This window comes from Lolium rigidum, chromosome 4, assembly GCF_022539505.1.
Source record: "Lolium rigidum isolate FL_2022 chromosome 4, APGP_CSIRO_Lrig_0.1, whole genome shotgun sequence".
Classification (NCBI taxonomy): Eukaryota; Viridiplantae; Streptophyta; class Magnoliopsida; order Poales; family Poaceae; genus Lolium; species Lolium rigidum.
The window spans coordinates 65,549,978-65,558,475 of record NC_061511.1 but is presented as its reverse complement, the minus strand read 5'-3'; the positions used below and the strand labels follow the sequence as shown (position 1 = coordinate 65,558,475).

Sequence of the window (8,498 nt, the reverse complement as noted above, 5' to 3'; positions counted from 1 at the left end):
GCTTCTCCATCTGAGCTAGCAGACCCATTCTCCGACACGCTCTACCTCAATTCCAACCTAGGGAAGAAACGGACCAAAAGGCAATGGCAGTGAGGCAAGGTCGCAAGGATCTAAATAATATGCAAAATATATCACATCTACGTCTGTTTTAGCAAGTACTCTTCATACTACCAAAAAAAGGTCTGGTTCAAAGCTCATAGCAATCCATGTGATCAAGTAAAATTATTTTTCAATATTTTTATGAACTGCAGATTCATATCAATCATTTTATTCTAGATAGTAATGCTGGACATAGCAGTCATTGTATTCCATGTGACTTTGGAATCATACACACTATTTACAATTATCTTACCATTAATTTTTAGTGAGCATCCAATGTTTACCCCACAAGTATATTGGTATTTGTAACAAATGTCCTTTTTATTCAAACAAACAAAATGTCCAAAGGATATCACCCAGAGTATGTAATGGGGCAACCGGCAACTATAAAATTTTGGCAAGTAATAGCTTCTTAAAAATAAATACCATGAAAGTAAATCTAATGGAGGCATTAAAAGAAAGTCAAACACAAGGAAATAGCCTCCATTAGCATCCATTGTTTAGAACCAGGAGCACTATACTTAACAGGAACTGCACTATCCATCAATGTCTATTTGTCCATCAGAAGGATTTTGAACCAAAACATTATCAAGAGTCATGACCAGCAGCAACACAACGATTAAGTCCATGATAAAGCTCTAGGGAGCACCTGTTTGCAGCTTCTGTGGAAGTCAACTGTAGGCAGTCTGTAGCTGTTATTGTTTCGCAAAAGGAAACTACGAATTAGACACTCCAAAGAACCAAATAATTTGCACGCTTCCCAATTGAAACAAGAGTAACCAGTATATTTGCCAATTCCGTTCATAGTTTTCTTGCGGAATCTTCAGTTTGCATGCATCAATGCCTGTTTATGAAAGCAACATTAAGAACAACAGAGCCAATGGAGTTGCTAACTAAATATATTTCTAAGCAGATGATAAGGCCATACCAGAACACATGCAGCCAAAAATCCAAAATATGAATAACTCATGAACACAGGAATGTTTTGATATTTCCTCATATATATGGTCCTGGTTTATTTTTATAGTATCAAGTTCACATCAATAGAAAAAGAGTACTGATGTCTAATGAAACATGCTGTATTGAAGAAAGTCAATACCTGAAACAACAAAGTAATGGACACCAAATTTTTTTGTTGAACAACTTCCACCAAAAACTCCCTAATGTGATTTCTTCAATAGATGCAGAATAAGGGGAACCTTGATTGATTAATTTAGGTGGCTGAAATTGGAGGGTTTGGAGTATAGAAGCTGTGGTAAGAAACTAAGATATCTGTCTATAGTTTTTCTGCGGTGAATATTTACCTGAGGAGGACATGAACACAACCTGAAAAACATATGCACGACGGGCTATAACCAGCTTAAGAAGTGGCATCTGTCCGGTACGCGTAAAAGACAATAATAAACTGCATAAATAACTTTGGAAACCGAATATCTTTGTACAACAGTCTTTTATCTCGCGAGGCACCACCGTAGATCGCGACTGTCAGAGATAGAGAACGAACCTTGTTGCGGTGGAAGCATCAAGAATGGTGATGTGGAAGCTGGGACTAAACCGGCGATAAGGCGACACCAGGAGACGTTGTGTGCCAGCAGATGGACACCATAAAACTCTTGTAGTACAGGGTTAATTTATACACGGCAACCACCAGCCTAGCGCAGCATGGTTCTTAGTCTACAATTGCTTCCTCAATCTTCTCCAGACGTCCTGAATTTCTCTTATGTCCTCATTTCACTTGTTGTCGTGTCGCACATACAAACACCAAGAACCTGCAAAAACTGTTCTAGAATGAAATGTCTACTTATGGTGACCTGCGTGGTACAGATTCTGATATGAAATCAAATGATATATTTGCGAGTGTAGCAAGAATATGATGAACACATATTAGAAACTATCGGGTGAGACCACTGTGATCTTGGAGTGATTAAGAATTTAAGATACGTAATCGATGGACGAAGTAAGGAAACTAAATACTGTATACTCATTGCAAGAAGAATGAACTAAGGTCTTAATGACAACCTACCATTATTTTAGCTTTCTCTAGTCTTATTCTTCGTGTGCTATAGCCCGGGACGATTTTTTTCCTATTTCCTACTCTCAGGAGTTTGCAAATCATTCTTTGACTAAGCTATCCAATATGCTTGCTTATAAATATTAAGGAAAGTTCATTTTCTGTAAGAGAACAATAGAAGCATCTCCAAGAGGGATGGTTAGTCTATTTTTAGCAGTACTGGCAGATGAAAGTTAGGACTACTTAGCAAGTGCGAAACTAATTCTACTGACTTACTTAGCGAGTGCAGAACTAACTCGTAAGGAAAGCAACTTGAAAGGTACAGTACTCCAAGAAATATGAAGTAATTGTTCTATTAGTCCCAGTTCCTTACTACTACTCTTTACCTCTATTTGTATATTACTCATATGGGGTATAAAAGAACCACTTTAGTTGCTCCTCTTTTGGGGTGCACCTCTTTATTTATTGCATACTTTAATTAGTATTAAGCACATGGAAGTACACTGAGAGAACATCTGTGCAGAAATTTCTATACGCATATCCTTGGTAAGCAATCAAAGCAGTCTAGGCATAAATTTAGCATGTGCTCAGAAATCCAATATGCACCGGCTGAAACTTATAATGCTAAACAATACTTGAACCCTAGCCGATCCAGCTTTTATTGGCTACGACTAATTAAAATACAATATCTGAATAGAACAATACATATTTTTAAGTGGCTAATTTTCAAAATAATTCTGTCTCACTAAGAATAATATGTGCCACGAGCAGCGCCACTCGAGAACTCGAAACCAGCAGCATGGGACTAAGATAGCCATAAGTTATTACAGCTTACAGGCAGGTGTAAGCATTGTGGTTTCCGGCTGCGACATTCTAGAATCATACTATTAGTGAGAGATGTATGGCTCTACCAAATTATTACAGGCATTAGCAAAGAATTCTCATTTTTTAGTACTCCATAAATCAGTTGGTCACTGATAGTTTTACTTAGCTAGGGGTTACATCCTCAAAAAAAATGGAGAAACAACACTCGGAACCAAAATCAAGAAATGGATTGGTAATTATGTGGTAACGCAAGCAAAAAAAATAGATGGTACTGAAATCCATGGGATTAAATTACTTCGAAAAAGTAGAAACCTACACTAAATTGGGATCATGCTTTCTAGTACAGAATACTCGGAACCAAAAGCACTTAAATGGAAAAGAACAAAGAAGACATCAGATATGGCGAAGCAAGTGTTTGAGGAGGCATGGATCTGGCAGTGCAACCAAATATTCAGATTAAGAATTGTAGGCCAGTGGTAGTTATAACCACTGTATGTCCTTCTAATTTTGTGTCCACCATGTGCAGCAGGAAGGGTAGTAGGCAAGTCAATAACCACGTAATAAAATGTATATAAAAAGGAAGCATAGGATAAGAGGAGGGCCATTGTTTCGTTGCTGGCCGGCGTCCTTGGTGATGATGAAGAGGTGGAGGAGGCTAGGCAGTCCAGCAAAACACATCGGAGAGGTGCAGGATGGGCTGAGCTCCACCAGCCACTCCTCTGGGTATGGCACGATGCGCGGCGCTGCGCCCGACAGCCACCAGTTGCTCCTCCAGCGACGGCGGCGCTCAAAGCTCTGATCTTATAATGGTTAAGCACACCTAACAAAAAACAAATGACGAAATCATGGAAATCATGGAAATGGGATTTTCTCGAGGCATAGGTGCTAACCAACCAATAATTCCAACTCAATAGACAACATACCAGATGGTGATGTAAAACTGCAGTAAAATGGTAGGCAATAATCCTAGTAAAATAACATGAAGTAGATGATTCTTATAGATGGTAAGAATGAGCACATACATGTTTTTTCCTTGGTCTCTGTCCACACTTGAATAGAACAGCAAGGATACGTCAAATAAGTGTCATTGGCATGTTACAGTATCAGGAGACAAAAAAATCACCTTACCTGCATACACCAATTTATAGGGCAGAGAGAAACACCCAGGTAAGGTGGAGTTGGGAACATCCTATAAATAATGAAGTGACCAAGGGACTACATCTGAAGCAAATGGGAGGAAGCCATGATACCTTGGTATTGGTCAAATGGTCCTCAGCTGCTGGCCCCAACACAAGCGGAGTGACAACGGATAACATGTACTCCTCATCATTGTCAATCTCCAGGGCCTAGGCGTCACAACATGAATGCCACGGCAGCGGCCAGCAGCTACTCCTCTTTGTCATCCATCTCTGCGATCTAGGCGACGACGCGCTATGCCCCATCGAATGTTGAAAAATGAAACAACAATCTTAGTAGGTACAATAATTAATCTCCATAGTTTAGCAAACCATTAAAGTGAACGTGTAGGCATTAACAAAAGGATCTGGTATGCAAAAATTAAGGTAGTCACCACCAAGAGTTTGAGCTCAATTAACTTGTTGATCGAACCATTAGTGGGTATTAGAAATAGTATAATAACTAATTTAGATTCCTAATAAATGTAGGCAAAGAGATAATTGAACCTGTACTGAATCCAAGAACCTCTTCATCTTTTCTTAGTGAAAAGATCAATAGAGGGAAACCTGCCCGGACTTTTGTCGAATACCTTGTTGGTATATCTAAACAGAATCTACACAAACAAAAACAATTTCAGGGATTAGAGAGAGAGAAAGAGGACCGACCTAGAGGTGGACTTATTCTTGAGGTTGAGGACGACATCAATCCCGTGTCCTAGTGCCATTCTCCTATCTCCCCCTTCTTATTTGGATGGACCAGCACCTGCCTCCAACGTTGAAGCAGATAAAGATATCCTTCCTCCTCCCTTCAGGTTGTGCATCTCTACGTGAGCTCCTCCACCTAGTTTCTTCCTCTGCGGTGTTTCATCCAGCTTGCCTAGCATTATTTAGCAGTTCATTAACAAAGACATGGTAAAATATATCTTGATAAGTGGCTAATTATTGGATGTGAAAGATATGCAAAACAAAAAGGAAATGACATCTGACACAAAAATAGTGGACATAATAGAGGACAAATCGTATGTGGAAGGGGTGATTTACACATTTATGCTTGGGACGAGCATGTCCTGTCAGTTCATAACATCTAGTAAAAGCTAAAGCATAACCCCCACTAAATACATTCTAAATCACACCCAGCTATTTTTTTCTTGATTAGATATCCCACACCAAACTTATGGATAAGGTGGAACTTTTTAGCAGGCAAGCAGCTGACTGGGCAGTATAAGCAGAAAAAAATTCACATCATCAAACTGTCTCAACAGACCTTTTATTCTGTTTCACACAGCAGCAAGAAGGAAAGCGTGTAACCTGCAAAATACAAGCTGCCTGTACACCTACCAATGCAAGAGGGCAAGGGAATAGATCCATGTGTGGCATGCTAAGGGCTCAGCAGAAAGCAACTATGGAAGGCACTACTTGCTAGACGATCAAAAGCACATCTATAAGTAGGCAAACTATCATTTTTAAGTGACCAGGAATTTTACTAACAACGGCTGAAGCGATTAATGGAAAGTACCATGTATACAGGAACCTCCGCCTTTTATTTAATCTTGAAAAAAGCGTGACCCTGTCCAGTTAACTAAATAAAGCCTATTATCTGAAGAAAGGTTTTGTGTTGCAGATTTGGGAACTGTAATAATATTGTCCACTTGGTTAAATAAAACCCATTATCTGAAGAAGCCCTTTTTTGTTTGCTATCAAGTATATTTAGCTTTGCTTTAGCATTTAGTCAAGATCCATTTTCCCCCTCAGTTACTTTTCTAGGGGCCATAATCCTATTCTGTTATTCAAGTGAATTTACGGTTCTTGAATCCTCATCCTCCTTTCTTGATCCAAAAATTAAATGGGAAGGCACATTCATAACAGTTGGGGAAAGTTGCTTGTACTGTGTACCAGCAACTGCATCTATCAACAACAAACAACATCAGAAGCAATGAACCATCTTTTTTTGTACTGCACAGCAAAGCAGCACTTGCATCTAGCAAGTGTACCCGGATTTTTTATACAGATCGAACCCAAGGCAGCAAACAAGACCCTTGCACCAACTACCTTGGCAGGAAGAAAGTACACAAATGGTAAGCAAGCAGTAGTAATAGAGGGTTAGAACTTACCAGGTACAAAGAAAGTTTGCAGACCCGATGAATCCATCTGAGAATCAAGAAAACAAAAGAGAATAAGTGGAGCCCTTGATTTCCTACCTGGGGGAGACGAGGCAACCATGAGGAGGAGGGAGCAGCGCAAGCAGCAAAGCAGAGGATGACCGGCATGAGCAGATCCCGCATGTCCTCCCTGGATCCCGCCCCTCCTGCCGCGATTCTTGGCCGTGGTGTCGCCACAGCGCCGTCGCCCGCCGGCCACCTCACCGCCGGGCCTCGACCCTCCCGCTCGCGTACCTCGCCCATCACCTCAATGGCAGCGGCCGCGCCCGATGCGTGCTCTTCTTCGCTCGTTGCCGCTGAGCTCAGCTCTGTCCAAACGGGGCAAGTGAGAGAGGCGCAGGATTGGTGGAGGAAGGAGGTCGCCCCGTTGTGGGCAGCATGCGGCTGATTCCCCAAGCCCCGACACCGCCGGGAAGAGCTCCAACAGTGCCTCCCACCGCCCCCACCGCCGGCGCTGCACTTTCGCCGTCGAAGATCTCCATGCGTAGGCGAGGGAAGGGGCGGCGCGACGGGAGGAGAAGGGCGGCGCGCGCGGACCATCGGAAGGGCGGCGCGATGGGTGGAGAAGGGGAGAGGCGGCGCGGGGTGGCGGCGGGAGCCATCGCACGGAGAGGAGGACGAGGCGCGAATGCCGGGCCGGGCGGGCTTATGTGACCCATGGATATAATGCGGATCCGCGGCGAGGGCCTCGCGCCCTGGACGACACAGTGAAAATTTTGCACGGCCAAGATTTGCTGGTAAAAGTGAATCAACGGTTCACATGCGCTGATCTCTGTGAAGCCCCCTATGGGGGGCATCATATACAACGTTAGATAGACATACATTGGATGGACATTGGTCAGCGGGCCTAAGTTTGGAAAAAAAAGCCTCTCAACTTGTGTTAGGGGGGAGCACCGGAGCAGGACTCCATGCGTACAAAGGTTCGGGCACCAGATCACTGTTCATCTTTTTAATGAGGTACAACATTGAGGATGGATTATATGGATCTTGTAGGTACACCAATTGACCTGTAAAATTTCCTATCTAGATTTTTAAAAAATCAGGATAACAATTTTCTTGTAAGCAACAACATTTTTATTGCATTACCTTTCATTTAAAATTTAAAACTTCCAATATCTTTATGTTGAAACAGAAGGTTTGTTACCCCAGTTTGTACACTTACTAGGGGTACACAGCCAAATTATTACTGAAAAGAATAAAAGTGCGCCGAAATGCGTCCCAAGTGAGCAACTTTTGGCGACAGGGGCTTATACAATTTAACAATCATGCTAGCTAAGAAAAAAAAACTCACACACAGGCCCGGTCGATCTAAGCTCATCTCTCCATTTCAGCCATTGAAGAGCAAGTAGGCTTCTGTTAGCAACAAGGATATAACGGGAGCGTGATTACAGCGGGACTTCTCCACGTTTGGATCGCAACACCGCGCCCTGCCTCACGTTTCTGCCCCGACCTCAGCCGTGCCCCCTTCGCCATCGTCGTCGTATTCTCCTACCTCGCCGTAATCACAATTGAGTTCTCCTCTGACATCAACTTTGTCCCAGGCATGTGGTTAAGTGCTTAGATGAATTTTATCTAGTCAAAATACCATCAAAATGATAGTTTTTGTTACTATTTTATCATTGCATTAATATTTTGAGATCCTGTGAAAACATGCATAAAAGTTGCGTGAAAGAGTAGTGAAATACAAAAATCATATTGCTACACAACGATAACGGATTTGCTGGAAATCAGGCGCCTTATACTTAATAAGTTTAAGTCGATCGCTTGGAGATTCGTATATTGTGCTTGTAGATTCGTGCTCTGACTTTTGGGCTGTTTGTGTGTGTTTGTGTTGTTGTTGGCCCGACGTGTAAGCGGCCTGACTTGTTTTTTGCGGGCTTTGTGAAGTGGGCTCGTGGTGACGGTTCCCATCTATAAGGTGTCTTTCTCTCTCCCATGGAACCACTTACCGCGCATTTCAGTTGTGCGTGTGTTGCAAACGACATATTTCCAGTTGCACGTGGGTTGCAACTGAGGTTTTTTCGGTTACACGTGAGTTGCAACTGTTTTTGTTTTTCCAATTGCATGAGCGTTGCAACTGAGATTTTTCTAGTTGCGCATATGTTGCAACTATGAATTTCCACATACATGTGGGTTGCAACTGAGAATTTTTCCAGTTACGCCCACGTCGTAACTAAGAATTTCCACTTACATGTGGGTTGCAACAGATATTTTTTTTCCAATTGCATG

The 8,498-nt window shown here is 42.2% G+C and overlaps 1 long non-coding RNA gene across 1 annotated transcript; it reads right to left on the bottom strand.

Annotated features, from left to right (window-relative positions):
* Nucleotides 1–1,095, bottom strand: LOC124707202. The gene is made up of 3 exons (XR_007004772.1): nt 1,028–1,095; nt 749–943; nt 1–57 (listed from the first exon to the last, which is right to left on the bottom strand). It is a non-coding gene; the product is annotated as an uncharacterized LOC124707202 (long non-coding RNA).
* Between the last annotated feature and the right edge of the window lie 7,403 nt (nt 1,096–8,498).